Source organism: Dermochelys coriacea, chromosome 7 (genome assembly GCF_009764565.3).
Source record: "Dermochelys coriacea isolate rDerCor1 chromosome 7, rDerCor1.pri.v4, whole genome shotgun sequence".
In the NCBI taxonomy this organism is placed as follows: Eukaryota; Metazoa; Chordata; order Testudines; family Dermochelyidae; genus Dermochelys; species Dermochelys coriacea.
Genome location: NC_050074.1, coordinates 46,320,109 through 46,341,556, shown reverse-complemented (window position 1 = coordinate 46,341,556; position 21,448 = coordinate 46,320,109). Strand labels below are relative to the sequence as shown.

General features: G+C 42.6%; 1 protein-coding gene across 3 annotated transcripts in view; it reads right to left on the bottom strand.

Moving 5' to 3' along the window:
* RAD54L2 (RAD54 like 2) overlaps window positions 1–19,472 on the bottom strand; it is a 91,243-nt gene extending 71,771 nt beyond the window's left edge. For 2 of the 3 annotated variants that reach the window (XM_038409982.2, XM_043518477.1), the window contains exon 1: window positions 19,341–19,472. The gene's annotated coding sequence lies outside the window, so the exon portion shown is untranslated. Of the gene's footprint in view, window positions 1–18,842; window positions 19,070–19,340 lie in introns of those variants that run through there. The other variant, XM_038409983.2, reaches the window with a different exon arrangement.
* Window positions 19,473–21,448: the final 1,976 nt, after the last annotated feature.

The window sequence follows — 21,448 nt, the reverse complement described above, 5'->3', positions numbered from 1 at the left end:
ATGTGGAAATGCCCATAGTAATCCTGGGAGATCCAGTTTATCCCTTACAGCCCTGGCTCATGAAACCTTACACAGGGCACCTGGACAGCAGCAAGGAGCGTTTTAATAACAGGCTGAGTAGGTGCCACATGGTAGTCGAATGTGCCTTTGGCCGTTTGAAAGCTCGCTGGAGGTGTTTAAATGGCAGGCTAGACCTTGCTGAGGATAATATTCCCGTGGTCATAGCTGCATGCTGCACTTTGCATAATCTGTGTGAATCTAAGGGTGAAATGTTTGCTCAGGTGTGGCATACTGAGGCAGAGCGCTTGGCTGCACAGTTTGAACAGCCATATGCTAGGGCTGTCAGAGAAACCCTATCAGAGGGCTGCTGTTAACATCAGAGAGGCTTCGCGGAACCACTTTGACAATGAGGGGCAGTAACACGTCTGCTTTGGAGTTCCGTCCCTGTTGCATCCATGTACGATTTTGGGCCCCAAGACCCAGGCAACACAATGCTTTAGAAGCCTGTTCCCGAGATTGAATTGATTGCTTTTGTAGAACACAGAATAAAAACGCTGTACCATTGAATACCTTAGCCTTTATTTATTGTAAAAAAAGGGTAAAACCTCACAACTGTGTGTAGCTCAGCTATCATTGTGCAAGCTGTGAGAGGGGGTGGAGTGATGGGGAAACTAAGGAGTGAAGTGAAAAGGAATGTGTGGGCATGGGGGGGGCAAGAGGGTTGGCAAAGAATTGTGCATCCGCTGCAGGGGTGCTCAAACTCGGATCTGCTCAGTCTGCAGCTGTATCAAAGACTTAAGCATCTCTGTCTGATCCTCCATAACTTTTATCATCTGCCTAGCAAAAGCAGCACTCTGTTCTGTCCTGCCTTTCGGGTTCCCAGCACTCTTTCCATTCCCTGGTCTGTCTTTCATCGCACCATAGAACCTCGCGGAACATGTCTTCTTTGCTGCGCCTAGGTTTTTTTCTTATCTGCTGCAGCTGGTCCGCGGGGGTGCGTGATGTGTTCTTCATGGTCTGTGCTGAACAGAAGAGGAATAGTTGCATTCCATTTTCCTAGTAGAAATTACTTTCTCTCTGAGACTCTAGGCAGGCACACAGCTTCGCGAGCACCCCAACCATGGTGAGTTTTGGGAGTGGGGGGCAAGGCAGTTGGGAGTATGGACAAAAGTCACAGCTTGCAGGGCAGCTTTGCAGGGAACTCATTCTAAAATCATCCCACACTTTTTCACAGGCGGCCAACCTGCTGGCTGAGATCTCGCTGTTGAGGGTGACCAGAGAAACCAGGGCTCAGCTGCTGAATGCTTGCGGCTTTCATCCTAGTCTATATGCAGCTCAGCTATGTGCCACTTTGGTCCCAGCTCCAGTGATTGCTAAATGGCATGGTACAGTTTTCTACAATGGGGGAACTAACAAGGCTACAATCCCTTGGAATCTGCAGCAGAGAATTAACAAGTACCTCCATCGACACCCTGCTTGACCATGCAGATTAGCTACATAGGGCAATGTTCAGCTCACTGAAAACACTACCTGCCTCCCACTTTTTGATTCCCTCCACAAGCCACAGCAATTTATCCGGAGTCTCATCTGCTTCCTGCTCCCCGTTGAGCTCTTCTGGAGTGGAGAAAAGTTCCTGGCTGCCTGCCCCACCGGGCAACCCTGCTGGGAGCACCACATCTTCTTCTAGCTCTACTTATTCATCCACAATTTCAGCTTCCAGGTTACCCCCACTTTCAGCTGCATGCGAAGTATCCACAGGGCAATCGGCGATGGAGGTGGGGTCACCACTGAGGATAGCATTCAGTTCCTTAGAGAAGCGGCAGGTCCTAGCTGCACCACCGGAATGATGGTTCGCCTCCCGCGCCTTATGGTACACCTGCCTCAGCTCCTTTATCTTCGCTCTGCACTGCTGTGTGTCCTGATCATAGCCCTTTTCGCACACGCCTCAAGAAATTTACCCATGTGTCCCCCGATTCCTATGGGTCACTCGCAGCTGCGACTGAACAGACTCCTCTCCTCATATACTGATCAGATCAGCAGTCCAAGCGGGAGCACGTTTGGTGCGATAGCCAGCCATGCTCACTTGGGAAGCTACCTGGGAAGGTCCTCTGGGAAGCCAGCAAGCAGGAAATGAGATTTAAAATTCCCGGGGCTGCAAGGAGGAGGGGCAGGTTGGCTGCAGGGCAGAGGAGTTCAAACCGCTGACCAGAGCGGCAGCATGGGAATTGTGGGATACATTCTGAAGGCCAATAAAATAAAAAAAAAATTTTTAAAAATGAGGTCTAGACTGGCTGTTTGTCAACAATAAAAGGAAGGGAAAAGACAAAAGTCTCTCACGGGGTGGAGTTTTGTTGCCAAAACTAGGCTTTTTTTTTTTCCCCTGAAAAAAGTGACCTGGTAGCGGGTACGCTATCACTGTTTTGTCACCAAAAGCCAGTTTTTGGTGACAAAACTTGCAAGTGTAGACAAATCCACAGGCAGGTGGCTCACTACCCCACGCAAAGTGGGAATGGCTCACTACAGGAATCCAGGGTGTTGTTAAGCAGTCCTGAAATAGGTGCCATTGGAACAGCTAAGCCCAGGAAGAAGTTTCGAGTTGAACCTTATGTTGCTTTATTGTAAAGTTCTGCCTATAGAAAAGGAAGCTACAGGAATGGGATGATTTGAGGCTTTATATAATAAATTTGAATTTGGGAATGCATTTGAATTTGGGAATGGAACTTGTGCTCACATTCACCCACTATTCTGAGGAAGGAAGGCAAACTCCCGCCAGACACTGTTGAAAAGAATCTGGTCTCATCCCCAACCAGTTATAAGTTGTAAGGGTTCTCACTGCTGTTAGCCAACATGATTTGTAGGGAGCAGAGGCTAGAGAAAAAACAACAAAGGGGTGCTTCAGAAATGCACTTCAACATGCCATTTTTTGAAGAAATACAGGACCCAGCCCCTTATTATCTGTAGCTCACAAAAGCTTATGCTCTAATAAATTTGTTAGTCTCTAAGGTGCCACAAGTACTCCTTTTCTTTTTGCGAATACAGACTAACACGGCTGCTACTCTGAAACCTGTTATTATCTTTAGGTACATGGACCATTCAAAAAGACAGCATGACACCAAAGCAGCCTAAAACTGGCTCTTGCCTGGAGAGATGAAAACAATAAGAATGCGTAAGAGGGGGTGGGGGAAAGAAAAGGAGGACAGCTAATCCTTCCGTGCTAATGTGACAGTGCTGGAACGGAGAGTTTGACAATCAGCATTACACAAGGCCCAGTTCCCACTGTGATTCTGAACAAAAAGAGCTAATGTAAGTCAACGCAGCATCTGCAGATCATTACACAACACAGGCAGCAGCAGAAGCCTGCTAATCAATCAACTGCTGCATGCCACACAGAAACTTTTGGTGGCAGGGTGTGTACTTTCCCCCTTATGGCCCCCCATTTCCTAAGGGACAGAGGCACACTACTCCAAGCAATGTTGATGTTTTGTAACTTTTTTAAAAAAATCCTCTTCTTCATAAGGTATTATAAGTACTGAAATGCTGTTTATTTGTGAATGGAACCAACACAAAGGTGCTGATATATTTTTGCTCTACGCAATGTTGTGTATTTTTAAATATGATTTCAATTTTAGGCATGTTAAATTGGATATTAGGATAATTTAAAACGTAGGAGCTTATTTATATTAAATTCTTCTGCAAGTCCTTCCTACCCTGTTATTCTCATCAGGGCCATCTCTACATGCTCCCGAACCTAAACTGTGGCCTAGTGTGCCATTTTGTAGTGCATCAAACTGTGAACTCTTTGGACCAGAAACCATGGGGCCACACTATCAATCAATATTCCTGTATGATATCCCGGTCCTTCTCTGAATTGGCAATACCTCCCACCTTTATGTCATCCGCAAACTTTATTAGCACATTCCCGCTTTTTGTGCCAAGGTCAGTAATAAAAAGATTAAATATGATTGGTCCCAAAACTGATCCCTGAGGAACTCCAAAAGTAACCTCCTTCCGGCCTGACAGTTAACTTTTCAGTGTGACCTGCTGTAGTCTCCCCTTTAACCAGTTTCTTATCCACCTTTCAATTTTCATATTGATTCCCATCTTTTCCAATTTAGCTAATAATTCTTCATGTGGAACCGTATCAAATGCCTTACTGAAATTGAGGTAAATTAGATCCACTGCATTCCCTTTGTCTAAAAAATCTGTTACCTTCTCAAAGAAGGAGATCAAGTTGGTTTGACACGATCTACCTTTTGTAAAGCCATGTTGTATTCTGTCCCAATTACCACTGACCTCAATGTCCTTAACTACTTTCTCTTTCAAAATTTTTTCCAAGACCATGCATACTACAGATGTCAAACTAACAGGCCTGTAGTTATCCAAATCACTTTTTTTACCTTTCTTAAAAATAGGAACTATGTTAGCAATTCTCCAGTCATATAATACACCCCTGATTTACAGATTGATTAAAAATTCTTGCTAATGGGCTGCAATTTCATGTGCCAGTTCCTTTAATATTCTTGGATGAAGATTATCTGGGCCCCCTGATTTAGTCCCATTAAACTGTTCAAGTTTGGCTTCTACCTTGGATGTGGTAATATCTACCTCCATATCCTCATTCCCATTTATCATCCTACCATTATCCTTAAGATCCTCATTAAAGACTGCAGCAAAGTATTTGTTCGGATATTGGGCCATGCCTAGATTATCCTTAACCTACACTCCATCCTCAGTGGAAAGTGGTCCCACTTCTTTCTTTGTTTTCTTCTTATTTATATGGCTATAGAACCTTTTACTATTGCTTTTAATTCCCTTTGTAAGGTCCAACTCTACATGGCTTTTGGCCTTTCTCACTTTATCCCTACATGTTCTGACCTCAGTAAGGTAGCTTTCCTTGCTAAACCCTCCCATCTTCCACTCCTTGGAGGCTTTCCGCTTTTTCTTAATCACCTCTCTGAGACGCTTGCTCATCCAGCTTGGTCTACAACTCCTGCCTATGAATTTTTTCCCCGTTCTTGGGATGCAGACTTCTGATAGTTTCTGCAACTTTCACTTGAAGTAACCAAACTGAAGGTCAGTTTCTCCGGGGAATTCTTCTGCAAGGATAACAGGCCCACATGAGATATTTGGAATTTCACAATACAGACCAGATTCTCCTCTGGTATATTGAATTTCCGTATGAATACTTCGTGTAAGAGCCCAATCAATCTCTCTCCCTGCAACCCTTCTCTATTGTAGGCTACTGACATCTAGTCATCAGATCTTCCTTTAAATTATTTTCCCGTCTTAATAGTATCTGAAGCATACAGAAGTCTACACACCTTCAAACTGAATGATTCCAAAGTGTCATTTTCAGTCCGGTTGCCTTGAATTTTCAATATCCCTAAGGAAGAAACTTAAAGCTTTATCTGGCAAGACCATAGTTATAATATGCTTCCGGTCCAAGACAGATGAGCTCATCATTGTTCCTTTCACCCGGCACCAAGGAAGCTGGTTTTGCAGAGAGGAAGGGATGGGAGGAGAAAGATTTATTTGGACCCAAGTTTTGTATTGCAGGAAGCTTGTCTCCTGTGGTGAGGTGTATTCCATCATATAATACAGAATACATAAACACTCACAATCCTCTACAGGAGGGGCATCAAACTGATTTCATATAGCAGACCTGCTATATGATACCCTGCCACTTGGCATGGGCCACATTCTGATACCCTGCCACTTGGCATGGGCCACATTCAGCAAAAGTTATTAAAATAGAAATCACTCGCCTTAACTGCAGCATAATTTACATGATGAACATTAGTAAACACTGATTGCTGCTTTTTCAACAACTGTGCTATTTCAGAGTACTGTATTTATCTTTGTGTAACTTTCCTGTGTTATCATATTTCTCACCATGGTTTGCTTGATAGTATCTTTGAATGTTGTATTATTTTACCACAGCTAACTGTTGTTTACAAATCAAGCACATGGGCTTTCCATTAAAGTCCACAATAAATAAAAAATCCTACATTTCTCTTGAAATGCATAACACTCTTGGTCTATCTTTCTCTTCTTATTGCTTGTCTACATTGGAAACGTTAAAGCGCGGCCGCAGCTGCGCTTTAACGTGGCTTATGGAGTCGTGGCACAGCACTGGGAGAGAGCTCTCCCAGTGCTCTAAAAAAACCACCCCCACCAGGGGCATAGCTCCCAGAGCTGGTGCACTGTTTACATTGGCACATTACCGTGCTGATACTTGCAGTGCTTGGGCGGGGGGGGGGGGGGTGCATACCACAGAGCGAGAAAGTTGTGGCATTGTAAAGTGCCAGTGTAGACAAGCCCTTAAGATAAATGGCCACTTGTCACTCGCTGAATAAAGAAAGGAAGAAAGAGAAGAGTATCTCCCTGCTTCTTTTCTTTAATTTAAAAGGGAGTCTGCTGATCTATCAGCTGCAAAAGGCATTCACCCTTTGAGTTGTCTGCAATTTCCTTTTCTTCGACTTTCCAGGTTGGGGTATCTATTCTCCAGCCACCAGGTAACCACTCTTCAGTGCCATTTCCCCTTTCCCAGAGACATGCCAGCTTCCATGAGATTTATGCTTCTCTGAAGCCTCTTATTTGTGACCAAGAGTTTCTCTACATGTTTTTCTGGATTGCTGCTCAGCAGTCTTGGTTGGTCTTTGAGTACAAAATAATTTTCATTGTGATTTGAACCCATCCTCATGCAAATAGGAGGGGACCATAATGAGTCAACCAAAGTCATCCTAATAAAGAAATGAAGGGCTTGTCTACACAGCCCCAGTCTGGATTACCAGGGTATAATCTGTAGAGCACACCAGTATGTTGCCTTTAACTCCCCCGCATGCACTAAAGGACTACATCAGTGCACATCAAAAGGCTTTGCAGCAGGGACTTCTACAAATCACGCCCCCACAGTGTAGTCAAGCCAGAAGATTCCTGAGAAGTCCATGGCCCAGGTGAAACCATTCCACGGGCCAGATCCAGCCCGTGGGCCATACGTTCGATACCCCTGCTCTACATGGTTGACAGCTCCTTGGAAGGTGTTGTTTACAGAGGTATCAATGTATACTTGTGTGAAAATGCTGGCATTTCTCTAAGGAAGGAGCATACAACTTTCATGTTGGTCCTGAGGAGGCCAAGGAGCATTCTAGGTATTACAATAATGTCGTGATGGAGTGGAGAATTTGAAAAGTAATCTGTCTGTGGACAGTTTTCGTTAGTCCACAAAAGTGGACTAAGGACAGAAACAACTAAGTATAGAAATGAGTTTCTTTTAGCTAATATATCAAACAAGGTACAAATTTACACATGTAGGTATAAAAAAAAAAAACCATGGAAAGATATCAGGAAAATAAAGGCAACACAAGATATTCTTATTCAAAGATGCAAGAACTTATTAGGAATTTCAGTTCTTTACCTACAAGAAATTGGATCTCTTTTTTTTATTATTATTAATCTGAGGCAGTAAAAATGTGTGTTATCACAGTAAAAAAAAGCTAGTTTAAACAAACAAAGCTTAGTAGGAATATTACTGATTCAAATGATATGTAATTTTCTGTGAGACAAGTCAGCTAGGAGTTATTTTAGAGATATCAGAAAAAACTTGGATTTTCTGATACTCAAATTGTAGTTGCTTCATTTTCAGGTCTCACTCGTCTTCTGATTTTTGTAGTACAATGTAGTTTTGGAAAAACAGAATTTACTTAAGGGAATGAGGTGCACTTTCAGTATATTTAAAGGAGGACTGCAGCCAATAAGATTAAAAATGTAAACTAACAGAAAAATCCACAATAGCAGATTTAGGAATACAGAAAATTTGAATTATTTGCAGATTTAATAGAGTTTTCCATGTGTTCTACATCACAGTTAAGCACAACAAAAAACTCAAAGCCCGAGTGAAGAGGAAAGGGCTTGATGTGCCTATATGTCACCCTCATGCCCTCCCAATTCTTGACTAATGCAGAGGCCAGAGATGCCCCTGGCATAACAGACAGCCTTAAAGGGCTGCCTAAATTATGGCTGACTGTCATTGCAGACCCGCCTCCTCCAACAATTAAGCCCACCCCTACTGCAGGGCCTTTTGCTGCCTTTCACAAAGATTGTGCCAAGGTGAATTCTCTCCAGACCTGATCCTGGGTCTGCCAGTCCTTTTCTGATGCCAACGCAGCATACTAGTGTCACAGAGGAGGAGAGAATCCATCCCCAAATTTGTGTTCCTCTAATTTAAGTACTCCTAAAACAGATTCATCTTAAGGTGATCATAGAGGGGGTTGAAGCAAAAACACATTTACTTCCTCCATTATTTGGCCCACTTGCAGTGACAGTAAGGACAAGGTGAAAAATTTGTTTATAACACCTCCCTCCCTTCTTTCCCTTGTTGCCTCTTCTTTGGCGGCAAAGTGGTAGAGAGGGAGATAAAAACAAAAGAGAGGGCCCCTTTAAAAAATAAAATTAGGAGGTGAAATAAGTATCTTCCTCCAAATCTCTCTTTGGTGAGCCTATCTGCAGAGGAAACCTGGGAAAAATACCTGGGTATAGAGAGAATAAAATATTTTCCTCCACTTTATGAAAGAATGGCCATATTGGGTCAGACCAAAGGTCCGTCTAGCCCAGTATCCTGTCTTCAGGTGCCCCAGAGGGAATGAACAGAACAGAGAATCATCAAGTGATCCATCCCCATTGCCCATTCCCAAACAGAGACTAGGGACACCAGCCTTGCCCATCGGGGCTAATAGCCTTTGATGGACCTATTCCCTGCGAAATAATATCTAGGAGACAAAGGGCAAAGGGGTAGGTCCAGACCTGAGGTGGATAGAGTATTAATGGAAGCAACCTTTAGCTGGTTCCTTGCAGAGGGAGAGGCTTTTAACCTTGCCCTCAATATCCTTTTGGCTTCCTGTAGACAGGACACAATGGCAACAGACCCTAGCTAATTCCTTGCAGTTGCCCAGAAATCTGTTAATTTCACTCTGATGCTGCTTGATAAAGCTATGAGCAGACACAAAGACAACACTGCCTCATTCTACATTTGATTCACATTCACGGGGCTACTCAACAGCATAGGGGCTGGCAACAATTTTTCAGTGAAAGATTAAATTCTGCAGAAATTAATTGGCTTAGGCCCCCCACACACTCAACATAAAGCTTCCCACTGACTACTGGTGAGTGGCCTTTGTCAGTGTACACATGAGGATTCCTGAGGAAGAGAGGGAGGGTGGGCACTGCAGCTTGTTAAAGAAGTGAGTCAGGGTGGTTGTGATTTTCCCTCATTTCTTCCCAAAAAACCCAACCCCACACTTTTTTTTGGGGGGGGGGGGCGGAGAAGAGTTAAGACACAAAGGTTTATGAAACCCAAACTAAATAGTTCACTTCATAAGCATAAGTATTCCTCAGGTAGAAAAAAGGAAAAAAAGTTTCCAATACTGTAAGTAAAACACTACCACAATAATCAAGTCCCCAGTCTACTAACTAGAGTAGAAAGACAGAAGAGACCATTACGTCACCTAGTCTGAACTCCCGTATACCACAGGCCACTAAATTTCACTTAGTTACCCATATATTGAGCCCAACAACTAGAGTTTGCCTAAAGCATATGTTCCAGAAATGCATTAAGTCTTGAGCTGAAGACATGAAGAGACGAAGAATCCACCACTTACTTCACTTAGGGCTTGGCTACACTTGTGAGCTAGAGCGCAATAAAGGAGCCCCGGACACACTAGCTCACTACCTGTCCACACTGACAAGGCATGTAGAGTGCTCTGACTCCGTGGCTACAGCGCTGCTGGTACTCCACCTCGGGGAGCGGAATAATATTTGCTGCACTCCCACTGGAGCACCGTGGAGCCAGTGTGAAGCAGATGTTGCATTACTGCGCTCTGATTAGCCTCCAGAAACGTCCCTTAATCCCCTTAAGTCAAGGGGCCACTCTTGTCATTGTTTTTGAATCGCTGCAGGAATGCAGATATGACCTTTGAAAGCTCCATTTCTGACAGGCAGCTGCTTATCTGCTCCGAGACAAAGCAAGCCATTAGTGTGGAATGCTGTGAGAGAGAGAGGCGGGGAGGAGGAGGGGGGGGGGTCTACTGCTGTCTGAACTTATAAGACAGCATGCTGACATGCTCTCAGCCCCCCAAAAACCCACTCTCTCTCCCCCCACATACACACAACACACTCCCTGTCACACTCCACCCCACCCCCAACCCCATTTGAAAAGCACATTGCAGTCACTTGCAGGCTGGGATAGCTGCACACAATGCACCACTCCAAATGCCGCTGCAAGTGCCGCAAACGTGGCCATGCCAGTGCACTTGAAGCCGTCAGTGTGGACAGACTGCAGCGCTCTCCCTACTGCGCTCTCCGAAGGCTGGTTTAACACAAAGCGTTCTACATCTGCAAGTGTAGGCATGCTTTTAGTAATTTGTTCCAGTGATTAATCACCCTCACTGTTAAAAATTGTGTCTAATTTCTAATTTGAAATTGTCTGGCTTTAACTTCCAGCCTTTGGTTCTTAGGTCATGTCTTTTTCTGTTAGAATAAAGAGCACATAGACACCCAGTATATTCTCCCCATGAAAGTACTTATAAACTGAAATCAAGTCACATCTCAATTTTCTTTTTGATAAATTAATCAAATTGAGCTCTTTTAGTCTCACACTGCAAGGCATTTTTGTTCAATCCTTTAATCATTTTTCTGGCTCTCTTCTATACCCTTTCCAGTTTTTCCAACACCCTTTTAAAAATGTCAGCACCAGAACTGGACACAGTCTCACCAATTACATTATTTCCCTATTTCTATTCACCACTCCTGTTTCTACATTCAAGGATTACATTAGCTCTTTTTGCCACAATATCAGCACTGGGAGCTCATGTTCAGTTGCTTGGGCACCACGATTCCTAAATCCCTTTTCTGGGATCCAGAACCCCAGCATGTAGTTATGGCCTGCACCCCTTGTTCCCAGCTGTATAACTTTGCATTTGACTGCTTTAAAACATACTTTGTTTGGATGTTCCTCATTTACCAAGCAACCCAGATCATTCTCTAGGACTGCCCTATTTTCACTGTTCATCACTCCACCAATATTTGTGTCATCCACAAATTTTATCAGCGTTGATTTTATATTTACTTCCAGATCATTGATCAAAATGTTGAATAGCATCAGACCTAGTATCAATCCTTGTGGAACCCCATAAAACACATCCCCATTCAATGACAATTCCTCACCGACAATTAATTTGAGACCTGTCAGTTAGCCAGTTCTTAATCCGCTTAATGAGTACTTTATTGATACTGTATAGTGCTAATTTTTTAATCCAAATGTTGCACAGTACAAAGTCTATTACATTTACACAGGTTTCAGAGTAGCAGCCGTGTTAGTCTGTATTCACAAAAAGAAAAGGAGTACTTGTGGCACTTTAGAGACTAACAAATGTTTTAGTCTCTAAATTTGTTAGTCTCTAAGGTGCCACAAGTACTGCTTTTCTTTTTACATTTACACAGTTACTTTTAGCAACCAAATCTGTAATCTCATTGAATGAAGTCAGGTTTGACAAGACTTATTTTCCATAAAACCATGTTGACTGGCATTAATTATATTTCTATCCTTTAATTCTTTAACAATTGAATTACCTGTGAACCATTCCAGTATTTTGCCTGAGACTGATGTCAGGCTAACAAGCCTTCAGATATCTGGGTGACCCTGCTTACCCTTTTAGAATATCTGCACAATATTACTCTCCCAGTTTTCTGAAATTTCCACAATATTCCAAGATATATTAAAAATTAACATCAGTGGCTAGAGAGCGCCTCAGCTAACTATTTTAGGACTCTTGGGTGCAAGTTATCTGGGCCTACTGATTTTAAAATGTTTGTCGTCTAGTAGATGTTGTTTAAAACCCTCCTTAGATACTAATGGACTGGAAAATATGTCTTCAGCCTCACGTGATATAGCACATCCTGCTTCTTTCCAAATACAAAAGATAAATATGTATTCAACACTTGACTTTTATGCAGCATAACAATTTTATTATTTCCATCTAGTAATACCATTGCTAGGATTGCTCTGGTTTCGGATATACGGAAACTCCTCCTTACTGTCCTTCACCCTGCCTGTCATGGATTTTTTCCTGATGTCTTTAGCTTCCCTTATACATTTTCTACACTTCATAACTTTTAATTGATATTGATTGCTATCTACTGCCTCCTTTTTTCCATTTGATAGATATTGCTTTTTATCTCTAATTGCTGCCTTCACTTCACCTCTGATCCAGTTTTTTGCCAAACGTATCCTTTTTCTTGATTGTGTAATTGTGGCTTTTTGGCTATCTAATAAACTCTCTTTAAACAAACCCAATTTTTATTTACATTTTTTCTGCCTAATTTCCTCCCCTTCCCCCAATCATTTCAATCGTCGTTTTCCTCTGCTTTGGTAAATTAGTCTTTTGAAGCACCAAGTACAGTATACTCCCATTTATCTGAAACCCTATTATCTGAACCGCCACATTATCTGCATTCCTTCCTTATCCCCCAACATGAGATACATGCTGCAGAGGGCAAGGGAGGGATTTGCATAATAAGGAGGTACAGCAAGTAGAGCTCCCTCCCAGCCAGGACTGTGAGGAGGAGGACAAGCCCCTGGCCGTGGGAGAGGCCACCCTGCTGCTGAATGGTTCCTGTGGCAGCACAGGGAGCCCTCTGCAGCCCCATTGTGCAAGGAGGGAGCTGCAGAGGGCTCCTGCACTGCCACAGAGTCACAGACACATGATCCCTGCAGATGGAAGATGGAGGGAAGGCTACAGTCCTGGCAGGGCAGAACAGAGTCCTGGCCAGGGGTCTCTGCTCTGACTGCAGCCTCCTCCCGCCACACCTTGCGCCTGCAGGGACTGGGTGTCACTGGCCCTACAGCAGGACAGGGTCCCCTCTGCAGCCCTGTCATGCCAGTGACTGGAGCAAAGAAAAGACCCCTGTCCAGGACTGTGAGGAGGAGAACGAGTCCCCACCCAGCTGCTGAACAGCTCTTACCCTCTCAATTACATGAACTCCTGGTTATCCAAATAAAATCTGCTTCCCCTATGCTATTCGGATAATTAGGAGTATACTGTATATACACATTACTTGTTGGAACTGTCTTATGTTTGCCCATACTGAATGTAATCAGGTAACCACCAACATCCAGTCCAGTGATTAATTCATGTTTATCCATCAGAAAGAGGTCCAAAATAGAGTTACTGTATGTTGGGTGCAATACCTTGTGTGTCAGAAATTCATCTATAATTTTTTAGACGTCTAACGTTTTACTATTTGCTGCATGAGACCACCAGCAAGTGTTTCCCAAATTGAAGTTCCCCATAAGAACACAATATTTCTTTCCACACAAAACAGACAGGTGCTTAAAGAGAAACTCATCCTGTTCTCTGGTTTGATTCAGTGGCCTGTAACAGACTGACACTAGTCATCCCTCCTGGCCTTTGTTAGATAGCCCATATGGGCTGATCCAGCTCCCACTTATGGCTGTGGAAAGCTGGATAAGACCCTGATATACCAACCCATTTTTACCAACTTAATCACATTTTCAGCAGGTAGTCTATTTCAGCGTATACTAAACCAGTGCAAATGCACTAGCAACATGCTTACTTAATGCCACGATGCTGGTCTGGATTACAGGTCTTTTTACAAAAATTGATAAAATTCTGATTTTAACTGTCCCGCCTTCTGTCACATCACTTCCACTATTTCTCACTATTTTGATGGACTGTGCCGATCTTCACAAACTGAGATTTTGGGTAGAAATCTGGATCTTTGATTTTAAATGCCATAAGAAAAAGGAACAAACTCAGGATGATGTTACATCAACCACGTTTCACCTCTTCTGTACTGCATTTAAACTTGACCTTTCTATGTATTTGGGATCAGTCATACTGGCTAAGAAATGGAAGGGTTCTATAGATTATATGAATGTATTCTGTTCTTATGTAGTTCCAGTTCTTTATTAGATCAAGCAAAATTTTCACAGAGATTGTGATTGTAGCATTATTTGCTTGTAATCTGCCAAATTATTACAAAACCTCCTTCAATTTCTTTTATAAATTTAGTACCTCCCTTGTTATGTAAAGCGTGTACTATGTTTTGTGTCTTATGTTCTGGTCAAAGTTCTCCTCATATTCAGTGCAAGTTTCAATATACTTATGGTATTTGGATGCAGTTTTAGAGACTTGGGGTTTTTCTACACTTTGCTCCTTTAACTCTGCATAATTAAAGCAACAAAAAAAAAATCCCAGAATAGATGCAATTATACTGGTAATTGTATCTTATTTCCACTTAAGAAATGAAATAAGCCATAACTGTGTCTACACTAGGGCTTTTACCAGCATAGTCATGTGAGCAAAGAAAAGAATCACACTCCTTACCAACAGGTATGCCACTATAACTTTTTACATGTAGACCATGCCACAATCTTCCTCTGAGTTCCATTAAGCGTTATTGTGAACTACGGGAATCAGTTCTCCTGTTTTCAACCAATCAAGAAGTTGATGCTAACCGCAGAAGAAATTCTGAACTTCCATCACATGTTTTAGGACTGCAGTAGATGTTCCTTTTTTTCCCTCATCAAATCTTAAATACTGTACTGAACCCACAAAATTTAGAATGACTACTCCTAAGAAATACTCCCATAGCTTCATATCTGAGCAAGTGGCAAAGACCTTTTTGTTATAATTTTCTCTACATTCTTGAGGGCATCTTCTGCCATTTGCACACAATTATTCAGCAGTTTAAGTAGAACACAGGTTCCCTCCATGGATTCTTGCCACCATTACATAGTCCTCTCTCATGTTTGACCATCCATCTTCCATTAATATCAATGTTGATTCTTCTGGTTCTTCCTTTACCTTTTCCTCTACTTCTTCACTTGCAGCACATAGTGGTGGATGTGCAGGTTTAAGTCTAAGACAAAATGCTTCAATCACTTCTATGTATTGCTCATTTTGGAAAACAAGGAAGGTGATATTATTAATATAAAAAGATGCAACTTTCTTATCAAGTTCATTTATTTTAATGGCATTATTGCCAATTAATCTTTGAAATTTTGAGGCATCAGAGTCACACAGAGACTGGTTCAGAAGTTGATACTCAATAGTTGCTAGAAGATCCTAAACAGGATTTGCAAAAAGAAAAGGAGTACTTGTGGCACCTTAGAGACTAACAAATTTATTTGAGCATAAGCTTTCGTGAGCTACAGCTGTAGCTACAGCTGTAGCTCTTGAAAGCTTATGCTCAAATAAATTTGTTAGTCTCTAAGGTGCCACAAGTACTCCTTTTCTTTTTGCGAATACAGACTAACACGGCTGCTACTCTGAAACGTAAACAGGATTTGAATTATTATCACAGTAACACTCCAATGACACCAAAGGCACTGAATGTGTCTCACTTGCGGTATTAAATTCATCAATGTTCTGCTCTTCCATTTCAATAGACAAAATTGCATTCAATGGCACATTTGATCTGGAAATGTTTAAAGAAACCAATTTCTGAACTTTTTGAGATAAGCACAAATCCGTTCTAATTTTCTGCTTAATGTTTTGTTTACTTTAGAAAATGTTTCTGTTTTCATTATTTCAGTGAATTCAATTGCTTGTTTCTTGACATTTCCTTCAACTTACTGAATCAAATAGATTCATTCAACAAAGTTTAGTAACCAGTAAATTCTAACTGCCTGTACACAGTACTGATCAACAGCTTTTGTACTTAATAGTTAGGATGAGAAAGCACTACCTGAAATACGTATAGATGGGATTATTTCAATATACTTCCCACCTCAGTACCTTAATTAAATATTTTTTAGAAAATATGTTACATGCACAAAATATGCAAACTTATTTCTAAACCAAGTTTCAAGATATCAAAGGTATTTCCCCTCTTTGAGGATTAAATCTATGACAAACTTCAAGTTTTTAAAAATTAAACCCCTTTTTGTTAGTTGAGTACAAAATAGAGCATCTGAAACATTTCTTAACTCAAGAATACCCAAAAGTAATTTCACTGAGTTTTCTACGTAGAATTCACATTTAGAATGAGCATAGAAAATTTCCCTGCAGAATTATTTCCCAAAAAGTTATAAACTCCTGAAAGTAGAAGAGTTAAAACTACAGCATAACTTAACTGCATGATTAGAAAGAACTGCATTATAATGTCTTTGATCTACCACCTATAAATGTTATTTAAAAATATTTACATGTTTAACTTCTGGATTTATAAAGTTTTGCTAAGTTTGGTTCCTGGCAACACAACATCTGCAGTCAACAAACTTTCTGTTTTTAAATTTCAGCTCAAATCCTGTAGGAATACTCATTTCAACATCACTCCTCCCTTACCCTAGTGATGCAGTCATACTTAGAATAGTAGGTATTTGAAACAAGAGTATTTGGGGGCACTCAAAACAAGATAGAGCAAGACAGAGAGACTTGCAGGATACGGCACCTAACCAATGAGAATTCTGGTGAAATGATGGCATAACAATGAGAAAGGGGCAGACAATCATTTGTAGGAAATATTGATGAAACATAATACACTCACCCACCCACCATAATAAATAATATATTTTATATGTATATAGAATCCCAAAGGATCCTACAGTGCATTCAACCTCACCACTAAAATGCGGCTACATCTGGGATGGAACAGAGCCATTTTTTTAAAAGCACACCACCTACATTAATTCCAGTTCTGCAGTTACTCGTTGGAGTCTGTTTTTGAAGTTTTTTTTTTTGCGGAAGAATGGCCACTTTTAAGTCTCTTATTAAGTGTCCAGGGAGACTGAAGTGTTCTCCTACTGGTTGAAATGGAATTAATTTGCAAACTGGACACCATCAAATTAGACCTGAATAAAGACTAGGAGTAGATGGGTCACTACAAAAACTAAATTTCCCCTGCTGATACTCTCACTTTCTTGTTAACTGTTTGAAATGGGACACCTTGATTACATTGACCTCATTAGCACTACAAAGGTGATTTTCACCCCTTCTTGTCAACTGTTGAGAATAGCCCACTTTCACCTTAATTGAATTGGCTCATTAGCACTGACCCCCCACTTGGTAAGGCAACTCCCATCTTTTCATATGTTATGTATGTATATCTCTCTACTGTATTTTCCACTCCATGCATCTGATGAAGTGGGTTTTAGCCCATGAAAGCTTATGCCCAAATAAATTTGTTAGTCTCTAAGGTGCCACAAGGACTCCTCATTGGTTTTGCTGATACAGACTAACACAGCTACAGCTCTGAAAGAAGTTACCCAGTAACTCAGGTTGGAGTCTGGCCAGTACATAATGGCTAAATAATCATATTTTTCATTAAAAAGGTTATTGGATCTTTAAAGATAAGTGGCTCAGTGATTACTGGTGGAACCCCAACCAACAGAACTGGGATATTGGTTCAGTGATGACTCACACCACATACTGAATCACCAACACCTCTTCTTATAGGAGCATCTGGGTTCTTGATGGACCTCCCATTCAAATAGCTGGGGACAATAAGGTCAGTACTACTGTTTTCAAAAATTATAGCTTTACGTCTGGGAAAGGTACTTTCAAATTACTGGATATAGGCGCATCCCAGTGAATAAGCATATTATCTGGATATTTCTAGTAGGACTACCAACAGCTGAATAGTTATCTTACTTATCACCATTGCATTTGGTTAACTATTAACCACTTAAGATTAAGGGGGGAAAGTGGCATTCTGCTCCTTTTCACTGAAGAGTCTTGACAACCTGCTGTAAACCCCTGTTGGCTTGGTGAGTCTGCTGTCAAGATAACTTAAACAACAGCACCAAGAGAGATGTAAACTTTTTTTAAAACAAAAACATAAATTCTAATAAATTCTGTATAAATCCATGGGAAGACACATGAATGAAATATACAAGTGTCTCACCAATGTGAGCATCTACTGTATTACATCACAAAGAAGAGGCATCAGTGAAAATCAGCTGTACATTACTCAACAAATATGAAATTATGGATTGGTGAAGAGAAAAATCAAATGAAAAAGTTACAGCACCACAGAATAATGAACAGCCCCCAAAACCCATCCACAAATATCACAAAAGGTCCCCACAGTCCATCCACCAATATCACATCAAAATACTGGAAACCCAAGTTGTTGTTTTAAATATCTGTTTCCTAATACTATTGAATGTGACTAAACAATTGACATTTAAATTATAAAATTTACATATAGGAATTTGTTTTACATTTAGGAATTGCCAGACTGAATCAGACCCAAGATCCATCGAGGCAGGTATCTGGCCTCAGAGCAATCAGTACCAGATGCTTCAAAGGAAGATGTAAGAACCAAACAGTAGGCAAATATGGGATAAGCTGCTCCCCCCCCCACACACCTTAGATCTCATCCTGATCACTAATAGTTAGAGATTAGCATAAACCTTGAAGCATGAGGTTTAATATCCCTTCCAGAGTTACAATTAATAATTATTATTATTATTATGGGTATCCTTGTTATCCATCCTAGCACTTTTTGAATCCTAGTAAGTTTTTGGTCTCAGCTCCTTGTGGCAATGAGTTCCACAGTCTAATTACATGCTCTGTGTAAAAGTATTTCCTTTTTTTAATTTTGAATTTGCTACCCTTTAATTTCATTGAATGCCCCTTGTTCCTGTGTTACGAAACAAGGAGAACAAGGGAGCACAAATAATTTCTTACATGCAGATCGGTTTTTTGTTTGAAGAGCAAGAAAGTGTATTCTGTCACATTATTCTCTGTTCACCCTTATATAATCTCCTTGGGACTGTCCCTGTTCATTTAGGAGCAGGAGCCTGATTTCCAAGCTGTTACCTTCCCTGCCTCCAATGTGCACCTCGCCCCGTCTCCAGCCTACAGGTCCAAATTAAAAGTTCTACTTCCTCTGCTTCCACTTCAGTCTGATCGTCCGCAGCTTCTGCTTAACTCAGCAAGGCTTCAACCCACTGCTGGGCTACCAGTCCCTCTTCCTGCGGGGGTTCCAGCCCGGTGCACGGCTCTTCGCTCCCCGGGAAGCCGGTTTCTCCCCTCCTCCAGTATGATCCCAAGGGGCATAATTCACGTTGCCAAGGGCTAGGCTGCCCCTACTTGTGCCCCGCCTCCCCCTTGGACCGGGACACACAACAGGCTCCAGTATCTCCAGGTATTTGTCAACCCCCACCCTGCTCCACTACTGATGGCCCGCGTAAGGCTTGGCCCCCATCTCCCCGGGGTGGGCGCGGCCTGGGCCTCTCCCCCAGGGCCCTGCTCCCCAAGCGCCTCCATTGTGGCACGTCCCCCGCCCCGTGCCTTCAGCGGCAGCCCAGCGCTCACCTCCCCGGCAGGGCTGCGGGCTGGGCCGCGGGGCTCGGCGACTCCTCCCGCTGCAGGTAGCGTGCCGGCCCCGGGAGCGGCTCGGCTCAGCCCGCCCGCGCCTCCTCGCTCCTACCTCGGCTCCGCGCTCAGGCTCCGCTCGGGGTCCGCCTCGGTAAGCGTCCCCCCGGCTAGCGCAGCGAGATGATCCCCCGGGCGGCAACAGACGCCTCCGCAGCAAAGGTTCCGCTGGGAGGAGAAAGGTTCCCACATCCCAGGGGGCGAGAGAGACAGCAGCGGGGCCGCGGGGAGGTAGCAGAAACCCTCTGGAGGTTTCTGGGCCTGGTGTCTTAGCGGGGTCCAGCTGAGACTCCTGCCCCCCTCCAGTCCCACAGCCCTTCTCATAGCTGCACCCAAACTTTGCCACAGAAGGGCTGGGCGTCAATCAGGCCCGGAACCAGAGGGCATCACCCATCCTGCAGATAAACATCCGTCCCCCACCTTGGACTCACACAGGCCAAATACTCTGATCTCCCTTGGTTGTTTATTAGGAAGTGCTGGCTCCTTAAGTTCATGTTGGACTACAAGTGCCTGTTGCTCAGATCTGGCCTCACGCTGCAGGTTCTGAGATAGCAACTGGTTGCATGTGAGAATTCCACAGGCCTCGTGCCCAGGGAGTGTCGCATTTTGAATATCCCTGCTCTGTGAAAACAATTGACCACATCACATTAGTGCTGGTTCCACAGCCCTGAAGAAGCACTTGACCCTACCACTCAGCTTCCATTAGGCGTCAAGTCAACCCCTACAATTACTGAAAGGCAAGACAGAAAGGAAACGCACTGCCACTATTCAGAACCGATGTCCATTAAAAGCAGAACTGAGCATAGGCAACTGTGAATTACAACACTTTAATTCCATCTAGGGGCTGGACCTGGTAATGTCAGACTGCTTATTTCTAGCATTATCAATGTTGCATTACATGGCTCTCTTTAACTACCGTGGCTTAGGTGTCCACTGTCCTCACTTCTCTGAAGTACAGAGCCCGGTTGATGTCGCATCCCAGAATTGATGTTGTCTAGTAAGTAAGTATTGTATTTGCATTGAACCATTGATAAGACTTTATTGTGCTGCTATGGAGTGTGATTGTAGCAAACAGCCAGGTAGTCCTATTATTTAGTGAACACCTACTATGTGCTTGTCCCTGTAAAAAAATAAACTGGGCCCAAGCTGGAAATCCGAGGAAGCCCACTAGGTTTACTATGGGTCATATTGTATAAACTATGCAGTGGGACTATCTAGTTTGTATCTTGTACAGTACTAAGCTAGGCTTCCACTAAAAGGAAAAAAAATGGCAAAATGAATTGCTTGTTCTGGAAATCAAATTGGTGGCCTCTCCAATATCAATGTATCTCAACCTCTTCTTCCTTTACAGAGGTCACATACATTCCAGAGATGCAGGAACCAAGGAAGGAGGAAAAGCAGCCTAAGAACAAGGGTCCTCAGACCACAGAAGGGCAGACACAAGAGTGCCTCATAATGGAAATAGTGTGTACCACTAGACTCTTCAAAAGAATGAATGAGAGAGGCTCTTCCAAAGAACGAATGAAAGGTATTACAAAGAGGCTTTACCCTCTTTCCTGCTAAACACACACAAATCAGAAACAGACCTGTCAAGGATTTATCTCCCATTTTACAGAAATAAGATAGACCCAACACAAAGAGGGATTATGGCCCCTCCCCCCTGCACAATGAGATGCAGAGTGGAGCAGTAAGTTAAATGAGACAGGAAAGCCCCAAACAGAAAGGATGGTGAGGAGCTATTACCTTCACAGTGGAAAAACAATATCACATTTTATACATTTGTTCCACATTCTGTCCTACACTGGCAGATTACTGTATTATGAAGTATGGCCCAGTGGAGGGGTAGCTTTTTCAGGGGGCTATTCTTGTGAAGCATACAGAGATAGGTGGCTTTACAGAAATCAGTGTATTGTCCCTATGGACTGCTGGTAACACTGCAAGGCTATATCCATCATTACTCTCTAAAAATACAAAAAAGGTGGAAAGTGACTGCCCCGTCAGGCTCTCTCCCTACTCACAGCTGCCGAAGCAATATCTTACAGAGTGCT